Raw genomic sequence first — 10267 nt, 5'->3', positions numbered from 1 at the left:
GCCATTTGCTCTTCTCTGCAAAGGAGAGGTAGGATTCTATCTTATTTGTAAGAAGTAATCTCACTGCTTGCTGATAAGCCTTCTAGTGTCACATTGAATTGTTTCCCCACTGTTCCACTCCTACTATTCATATAGCCTTCCTTAACCTGTTTTAAACAGCAATTAGAGTTCACTCATTAGTTTCCACTGTTAGAAGTTGAAGATATGACATTTCTGTGGGTCAACTGCACTTGTGTAGAAGGCTTCTTGAAAGCTAGCTGAGAGAAGTCTGACCTTGATTCACTGTCTAAGAAAAAAAACACAACACTTTATATCCCTAAACTATAGTCAATAGAAACTTCAGTTTCATATTAATGTTCTCAGGAATTTAACTTGTACTGCTGTATTAAAACCTTCAGTGTCTTGATGTTGCCAGGACTGAACAACCTGGGATCTATTAGGTTTATTTCCCTTGAACTGTGAGGCCAGACATTCTTTTGCTTATCTCAGTGGCTGTTTACTGAAGAGGCTCACTAAATGAAGTCTTAGTAGGCACCCTTTTCAAACATAGCAGGAGGAAGACTCAAAGGTAAATGTTATTGGTTTAGTTGCCTTTTTCTTCCGATTTAAGGATGATAAATTCATGTTTGTCATCTAAGAGCATTATCTTAAATATCCACTTTTAAGTTCATATGTAAAGAGGAGCTAATTTGTCATTAGATTCACACAATGCTGTTTAACTCCTTAGTACCAAAGCCTAAACTGTAAGGAAATTAGGTGTCAAGTTACTGTTAGGATTTTTGGACAAGAACCAGAATCTTGGGTTTAAAGGTTTTATTTTATTTTATATTTTATTTTGGTTTGCTTTTGTATCTATTTTTTTTCTATGCTAAGTTTTGCCCCAGCAGAGCAATCCCTTTTTCTCCAGCATCACTTTGACCTTTTTTGCTAACCTATTACTTTCTACAGCTGTGAAAGCTCTGCTCAATCATTTCCTAAAAGAGATAAAGTATTGATCTTCCTCTCTTGGAAGGGGAGCTGGGACTTTGCTCAACATTCCTCTTTGTTGATGTTTGCTACATTGCTTTCTTTACTTTGACAAAGACAGCTCACTACAGCTCCAAAGGTAATTATAAATCATCTGAAAAATCTTCTGGTTTGCATGTCTCTGTTTCTGCTCTGATCCTCTGATGTTAGTCACTCTTGGAGTACTAGCTTCCATTGTTAGCTGCTAATCACAGAACAGATTGGTCTGGAAGGGACCTCAAAGACCACCCAGTTCCAACCTTCCCTGCTATGGGCAGGGATACATCCCAACAGACCAGGTTGCTCAAAGCCCCATCCAGCCTGGCCTGGAAGACTTCCAGGGATGCAGCATCTACAGCTTTGGACAACCTGTCCCAGGGCCTCACCATCTTCACAGTAAAGAATCTCTTCCTTGTATCTAATCTAAGCCAACCCTTTGTTAGTTTAAAGCCATTCCCCCTTGTCCTGTCACTCCACTCGCTGACAAAGAGTCCCTCCCCAGCTTTCCTGTAGCCCCCCCTTTTATTAGTACCTTTCCTGTAGGTACTGGATGGCTGCTGTAATGTTTCCCTGGAGAGCCTTTTCTTCTCCAGGCTGAACCACCCCAACTCCTTCAGCCTGTCTTCACAGGAGAGGTGCTCCTATCCACTGATCATCTTCATGGCCATCCATCTGGACTCACTCCAATGAGTCCATGTCCTTGTTTTGTTGGGGCCCCACAGCTGAATGCAGAACTCCAGGTATTGTCTCTTGAGAGTAAAGCAGAGCTGCAAAATCACCTCCCTCCTTCTACCTGCTGGCCATGCTTCTTTTGATACATCCCAAGGTACAGTTGGCTTTATGGGCTGCAAGTGCACGTTGCAAGCTCAGGTTAAACTTCTTGTCAACCAAGACTCCTGGGTCCTTCTCCTCAGGACTGCTCTAAATCCCTTCTCCACCCAGCCTGTATTTGTGCTTGGGATTGCCCAGACCCAGATCCGCTATCTACTTGGCCTTGTTGAACATCTTGAGCTTCACATGGGCCCACCTCTGAAGCCTGTCCAGGCATCCTTTCCCTCCAGTGTTTTTGACTACTTGGTGTCATCGGCAAACTTGGTGAGGGTGCACTTGATCCCACTGTCCATGTAACTGGCAAAGATGTTGTATAGTGCCAGTCCTGATACTGACTCCCTGGGGAACACCACTCGTTACTGATCTCCACCTAGACATTGAGCCATTGACTGCAGTTCTTAGTGTGTCTATCCAGCCAATTCCTTACCCACTGAGTGGTCTATCCATTAAATCCATTTCTCTCCGATCTAGAGACAGGGATATCATGGGGGATGGTGTCAAATGTTTTGCACAAGTCCAGGTAGGCTGGATTTATCTTATCTTTTGATGTGAGTCATACTTGAGAAATGGGTGTTGCATTCTGCTGTCTGAAAAAGGAGTTGACAAGTTTAATTATAAACAGGTGAATTTAGGTCCTATTCATGAGTTTCTGTTTGGGTGCCTGACTCTCATGTGATTTTACTGACATAACTATGTAACATAACAGATATGCTTACATCTCTTTAAAAGAGAGGAAGCTGATACATGGATGTGAAGTCCTTTCTAGAAGAAATTAAAAGAGGCAGGATTTTTAAACAATATTTTTAGGGGCTGTCATTTTCAAGTTCATTGATTTTTGGGGGGAACTTTGGATAGCCAAGGCTGCATAGAGAAATTTCTTGCTCATTCTGGCAGAAGTGGAAGACTAGAAGAGTACCAAATATGCTTCCTTATTCAAGAGAACATGGGATTGCATCTGATAGCAAATCTGGGTAAAAGAATGAAAAAACTGATACAGAATTTCAGTGGCAAAAATCTAATGCTGAGTAATATAATGTTTAGTCAATATGTTGTTTTTAATTCTTTATGGAAAGTACACTGTCTTGGATGGTGAACTTGGTTTTATTAGGGTTGGGGTCTGCAGGTTCATTAAAGAGTGTGTTTCAGCTTTTAATTCAGAAAATTTTGCAGTGGGGGTAAGATAGCAGTATGTCAGATTTAGGTAAACTGACAAGAGACCTAATTTTTGTTTTATTACGGATTCCTCATAAGTAGTTATGGAGCCACAGATACGGCTGAAAATTTTGTGCACATTAGGCTTTTTATGGCATGCCATTAAGTAGCATCTGATAAAATACTGACATTAGCCAGTAATAGTTTAAGTGATTAAGAACTGCATAAATACAAGTACAACGGTATAGTTACTAACAGAGATGCTCTCAATGATTTTTGCAGGAAATCAGTACTAGGTTCTTAGTACTAGGTTCTTCTGTCAGTGTTTTCACTGGACAGGAAACAGGATATGAAAATATATATTAAAAAAGCTGTTGGTAGTGTAGGTAATCTCATTGGTGTTTTTAGAATGCACAGTAATAATAGGGGCATTAGTATGGAACAGTGCAGGTTAAAAATTAATTCAAGCATGGTCATATCAAAATTATCTAAAAGGAGGAAATGTAGGTCATTTAAAAAAAAAAAAAGAAAAAAGTTCAGTAGAGATTGTGTTCTGGAGAACTACCCCTGTGTAAGGGTTTACTCCCCCAGTGCACAAGGCTTTCCAACATTATACTGAGGCAAAAGGCTAATGTGATTCTTGGAGGTCTAAATTGGAGGATGTTACATAAGATCAGCTGAGTCATCTCTCGTGTGACCTCCGCGCTCAGTACTGGGTGACTGACACTGAAACATTGCAGTTTTTGCAGGCTTTTGAAAAACTGTATATGATGCAAGATGAGAATTCAAAATAACTTTCCTTAAAGTGAGCATTTACGTTATTTCAGTCTTTTCCATTCATGAGAAACAGGAACAAGAGGTCACTTGATTAGCTCGTGGAAGTACATTCACGTAAAGAAGTACATATATTGGTAAGGAATAAAGACATGAGTTGAGAAGGGAGCAATACTCAGTGGTTGGAGAATGGAGCTAGCTATGTTTAAATAGGGAGGTGGGGTTGTGGTTTTATTTTGACATTGAGGGTACTGAATGATTGGAATGTGGTGATTTTAACTTTTGCTTGGTTTCTCAGAGGTATTCTTTTTGGTGTATGTTTACTGCAACCATTTAGCTGAGGGCAAGGTGAGCAAAGGAGAAGCATAATGACTTAATATATGGGAGACCAGACAAAATCTCAGGGCTCATCAGTCCTTGTGTGCTAAGGATTTTTACAGGAGTCCCTCTTCTGTTCAAAGTCATCAGCTTCACCGAGTTCAAGAAATGATGTAAAACAGTTAACTCTCTTGATTTATTTTTTTAAATTTTATTTAAGGCAACTAAAGAAAACAGTACTTTTAACTTTTGGTTTTCAGCCAAACCTCAGCAAATACAGGCAAAGAGACATCACCTTTTGTGTTGTTGGGGCATGGCTGCTTATGGGGATATTGAAAATCAGCTCTGCTCTGCTCTGCACAGCACTCTGGTCAGGGAGAGTGAGGTATGTCTCTGTACTGCAGTTGCTTTCACTGGGAATGAGAGAGGATAAGATACATAGAAATGTGGTCTGGTGGCTGGTATGAGTTCCAGTAATACAGTCATTGTTGCTCTGTGATCTAAGTAGGCATTCGAAAATGTATGTCTTAAATACCAGGTTGAAGAATAGAAGATTATATGGTGCTGAACTGATCAAATCATGTTTAGGAAAGACAACTTTTGAACATCCAAAGCAACCTGAAGTGTCTTTTGTCTTAGCACTAGCCTATAGCTGTCTATATTCTTACGAATTTTTTTTTTACACTGTTTCTATAATTGTGGTTTGAAGTAACTGCAAGGTTCCCTGAAACTTTAGCAATATAAGAGAAGCTTCTGGCAGTGTTTCCTGAGCTTGCCTGCTGAAGAGAGGATGGACTGACCTTGGCACTTCTAGACTGATTCTGACGGTGAATAAAAGGCATAATTTAATGCATTTACATGTTTGTAGATCTTTCTTTTGTTTCCTTGCTTAAGTACTTATCTGCATGAGGATCTGGCCTTGTGCATGACTAAGATTTGCTATGTTATTTCAAAGCTGATGTGCAGTGCTAGCTTTTAAATTTGATCTCATGAAATGCAGTCCTCTCTGTAGATGATTTTGTGTTCAAATAGTGGTGAGAGAATGAGTAGTGGGTTTGCTAGTCTCTTGGCTGATACAATGGCTTGCAGAATGTTAGCTTTCTTGTTTCAAGAAACTGTGTGAAGAATGTCTTTTTTCATGTTGGAATCTATGCAAACTGTTTGGGGATCCTATGAAAAATTTCTTTTCTCCTTGATAACTGTATAGTTTAATGTATTGTGTATCCTTCTAGATGCATGGTAATTTATGACCCAGCAGAGGTCAGCCTTGTGACATTTTTCAAGGCATATAATCAAAGAAAAGGAGCATAAGTAAAGTTATGATAAAAGCCTTTGGAATTTTATGAAATATATTCCTGCTAATTAGAATTGAGTGATGTTACTGTGTTGTAGCTAGATATGGTTTCTTAAATACCTCGTTGTAAATTGTCTTTACATACTAGGGCTCTATCGTTTTGTAAAATTGTTACCTCTCAAATGTTAGCCTTGTTAGTGTACTAATATACCTTCTTACTGATTTGACTAAATAATATAATTGTATTTTCAGAGTTGGTAGTGTTCCCTCTTGATATTGTTTCACTGAACTGCACATGGAACTGTTGTTTGAATTTTGCATGCTTCATGATGAAGTCTTCAAGTGATATTTCTGCATAACATTAATGGTGTAAGCAGATGTGAAGAAAAGTTGGGGAAGGAGGTGGGAAGAATAGGCAGATATTGTCACTTCTTTCTAACAGTGCATAAGAATAAAAGGTTTTCTTTCCTTTCCATAAAAAAATCTTGTTTTCATTTTTGATGCTTAAAAAACAAAGTTAGGGGAAAGATAGGATGAAAAGGAGAGGTTCCACCCCTAGGACCAGTTCTGAAGCATAAAGGTTTTGTTCGCCCTGTAAAATACCATTCCTATTTTTTATCACAATACTAGAACACACATTGGTAGTTTCCTTGGTATTAATAAGCATAACACTCTAATTGCATGTAGCGTTGACAATTCACATTTTAGTCCTCATCAGTAGTAGTGGCAATCTTGTCTTAAATTGTCTGACTACCTGATTTATAAGTTCAGTTTCAACTGGCAAAGTCAACAACAGCTGATAAAATTGCTCTGCCTAGCTTGAACACAATTTTCTGTGGAGCTTGAGAGAGGTCCAAAGTAGTTTTATCCAGTTAGGCAGCAGAAGTGAATATGCAATAACAGGCTTGTCAAAGCTGCAGCTGAGTCTTCTGCAATGGAACTTGCTTTAATGACTAGAGCATGACATTGGAAACTGAGAAAACATGTTGCCTTTTTCATACATCCTGTTTGTTTTCTGAATGTCACAAAGATGTTTTATTCCCTTATTGTTACTGTACTATTTTTTTAATCTGTGAAATAGGGCTACTAATGCTCTGGAGTTGTTTTTTAAACATAAAAAACGCTGAGAAGAGAACAATATTCTGAGTTTCTGGAATAGCTAATAAAAATATATTCAGTGTCTCTTCAGCAGCAAGGCTGCAAGTCAAAATCAGCCTCAGGAATAGAGACTGCTTTTTAATGCTTTCTTGTTTTTCCTTTTTTTTTCTTTAATTTGCCTTCAAGGAGGTGAGATCAGCTTGGTGCAATAGCAGCTATTACATTTTTCTTTCTCTTTTGCAATAGATGGTTACAAACCCTCCAAGAAACTGCCAGCCAGAGAGCATTATTTTATCTCTATTTCAAGAACATTTTTATAAAGTAACTTTGTTAAAATGGAAGCTTTTCCTGAAATGGAAGCTCATATTATTGTGCTGTGACCAGAATGCTGTAGTGTGTTCTTTTTTGAGCAGGTTATTGAGGACACTTAATGTTTGTTAGTTGGAGAATAAGAAAGCCAAGGTCTGAAGATGAAGAACCCTATTTAATGTTAATCAGCCACAGTGCATGTTATTGTTCTTGTTCCTGTCCACTCATGCCATGGAAATGAAAACAGTGTTGTATGATTTGGGCATCCTATGGATTCCGATAGTATGTGCTTACGTATTTAGGCCCTAACTTAATGGAAAGATATTGTGAATGTTGCACGAGTAACTGTCGTTATATCATGCACACCATCTCTTGAATTCTTGCCTCTGTCTTAATCTCTTATTTGAAGGCATATTTTGTCCTCTGCACACTGGCTTTTGCCAGCCACTTTTTGTTATATAGAAAACCCAGGGATGTAAGCAACTCTTTGATCCAAAATAGGAAGCCTTTCTTAAACACTGAGAAACAAAAGTAGGTGCAGAGACTGGTTCTCTGAATTGAATCAGCTTGGGTCCAGGTGTGCCAAAACCGATTAACCCAACAGAACATAGACTACTGAAGCAGAAAATCACTGAGGTGTTTACACTGTGCTCTGTACCACACTTGCATTTGAGAATACAGCACAGGAATGCCTGGTCTGGTTTTGGCAGAGAAACCTGCTTTTCAAAGCTTCACACAGGTATGTAAGCCTCAGCTAAAACCTCTTCAGACATCTACATCTGTAAGGATGCATAAGCTTTCATCAAAGAAATAATTTGGGCAAATGGAAGTACACAACAATGCTCAGGTTCTTCTGGGATGCTGTCTACAAATCTCATTAGTCTTTAAAAGATCTAAGTGCTTTTACCCAGGATGTGTTACTCCTGGAATTCCACACATCTGAGTTAAACAGGAACAAACAGGCAATTTCTGTCCTTTCAAACTGAGGATAGTGGTTTATAAGGCAAATTAGCAACATGAATATTTAAAACAAAAGCAAAACAAAAATTCTGGTAATGCTTTTTTTTTTTTTTTTCCTAGCTAGGGGTGAGGAGTGACTTACATAACTTGAAAAAAAAATGCAAGAGTCAGTGTGTAAATCTGTATGGAGAAGCAGTACCACATGCTCCTGAATGTGGGGCACTAGATATCAGACACCTCAGCCTGGAAGAACAGCATGTGCTATGATATTTAACTAGTGTGCACTTCAAAATTTATAAAGGCTTGGATTTCTTTTTTTCTTTAAATAAAAAAATAAAAATAAAAATAAAAATAAAAATAATAATAATAAAAAACAACAACCAACCTAAGAGTATGGAGTGAACTAGACAAATCAGATTTGAATTCCCTAGGCTATGTGCTCACCTGTGAAGTGTTTTAATAGGCTCATCTGGGAAATAGCCACCTCAGTTTCTTTAACTCAAGCTCATTACAAGACAGACTACTAAGATTTTTTTTTTTTCCCTTTTCATTGCTTAAGAGTCAAAAAGACTCAAATTTTAATTGCTTCACTTCCTCTCATGACTTCTTTTCAGTCAGAACAGCTGTTGTTTTTCTGTTCATCTGTAGCCAGGTTCATCTGCTATTCTGTGATGATGTGTAGATTCATCTGTGTGTAGAATAATAATGTTTGTACCACGATAGCATCTGTTTTCTTAACATAAGAAAAGAAGAAAAAAAGAATGAAGTTTTGAACCTGGCACCCTGCTTTACTACATGTTTTGCCAAGTTTTTCTATATATATGATCGGTATTGTATATGTACATGCTCAAAATATCTGCAAAATATTGACTGATAAGATATAATTAAGGATATGTTCAAGACAGCCTATTTGTTCATTTCACAGGTATCTGAAACCACCAATTATTTTTCTGGTAGATTTTCATTGTGTCAGGAAATAGAATCAAAGCAAACGAAGTTTTATAGTCTTCAATGCAAAATATAGGAGTAAAGGCAAGAATGAACTTAGGAAAATCATTTCTTCACAATTTATAAACTATTTAGGAAGTTTATTTTACCAAATCTATTTATTTATTTTGAAAAACACTGCAGCATTAAGAAAACATCTTTGTTTAGACATTTAAATCTAGATTTTAATGAAACTCAGGTGTAACATCAATTCTGTAATATTGGTATGAAATATGTTTTTCTGCCTTGAGATTTGTTTGGAAGTCAAGCTTTCAATATCAAGAAAAAATCCATTATACCAAGTATTGCAGTCTTCTTTGTACTTCTCACCTCATTTTGTCAATAAATTTTCAGGTTTGTATTAATGAATGCAGTTATTGCCTCAAACCATGAAACCCTGAAAATGAATTTTAAATTTGAAAGCAGAGTGATACAGAAAGCTTGGCCAGCTTATTATATTATTATTATTATTTAAGATGGGAGTCGTTATATGCAAATTCAGCTACATAAAGAATTAATCCCAACTGGATCATGTTTTATTGCTGATTTCAGTAAGTTTCAGCACTTATCTCCTGTGTTTTGAACCAAAAGGAGTTGTTTTCAGAGTCTCTCTCTTGTTCCATGTAACAAAAGCCCAAGATGAACTTTAGCATCCAAAAAAAATCAACCTGCTATTTTTTCCTAAAGTTTGTGAAGCCAAATGTAGGTAAGACTGCAGCATTTTATAACACGATGAATGTAATTTGATGTGGTAACATGGATGCTAATAGTGAAGAAACAGCTTTCAGTGCAGCTTGCAAACCTGCCCAAGCCATGGCGATGTCTCTGGCCTACTCAGAAGTCCTAACTCTCATGACCTTTCTTGGGACTGTTATTGCCAGCTTAATTCAAAGCTATGGCTGTGTCCTCATACACAAGTGTGTTGAATACATGTTTGGGAGAATACCTGAAGAGCTCATGAATCCAAATACAGGTTTAACAAAGTATTGTATAATATATAGATTAAATGAGCTAACTTGCATAGTTAAGTGTCATACAGGTTAGTAAAACTGAAGTGTAAATATATATTTAAAGAAAAGCAATTACAGTCTTGCATGAGTTACAAGATAAAGAATGAAAAATTCTGGCTTCTGTTGAATAGTGTTATGTTGAGTGGTAACCTTATATTTGGAACGAAATTACATATACTGATTTATTTTCCGATTTCCAGTATTTAACTATGAAAAAAAGTTCATGTATGACACATTTTTTCAAGGTAATTAGTGGGGAAGCAACTTGACATAGGATCAGCATAAGAAATAAGGCAAGAAATAAGAATAAAATAAATAAAAAAAATGGATAAATATCAAATATCACCTCTGTTGAAACAGGCAACATTAAAAAGCCAAAGAGACAGGAGAGACATTGTTCTGACCTTCAGTTTGATTCATCATTCAAGAATTTTTCAGGCCAGAGACAGAGCCACTTTGTCCTGAGAGGGTAGGGATATATCACCCCAAGAGGACAGGGAAATCATAAGGACTTTAATTTTCTAGCCCT

The sequence above is a fragment of the Aythya fuligula genome, chromosome Z (assembly GCF_009819795.1).
Source record: "Aythya fuligula isolate bAytFul2 chromosome Z, bAytFul2.pri, whole genome shotgun sequence".
Classification (NCBI taxonomy): Eukaryota; Metazoa; Chordata; class Aves; order Anseriformes; family Anatidae; genus Aythya; species Aythya fuligula.
This window is presented reverse-complemented; position numbering follows the sequence as displayed.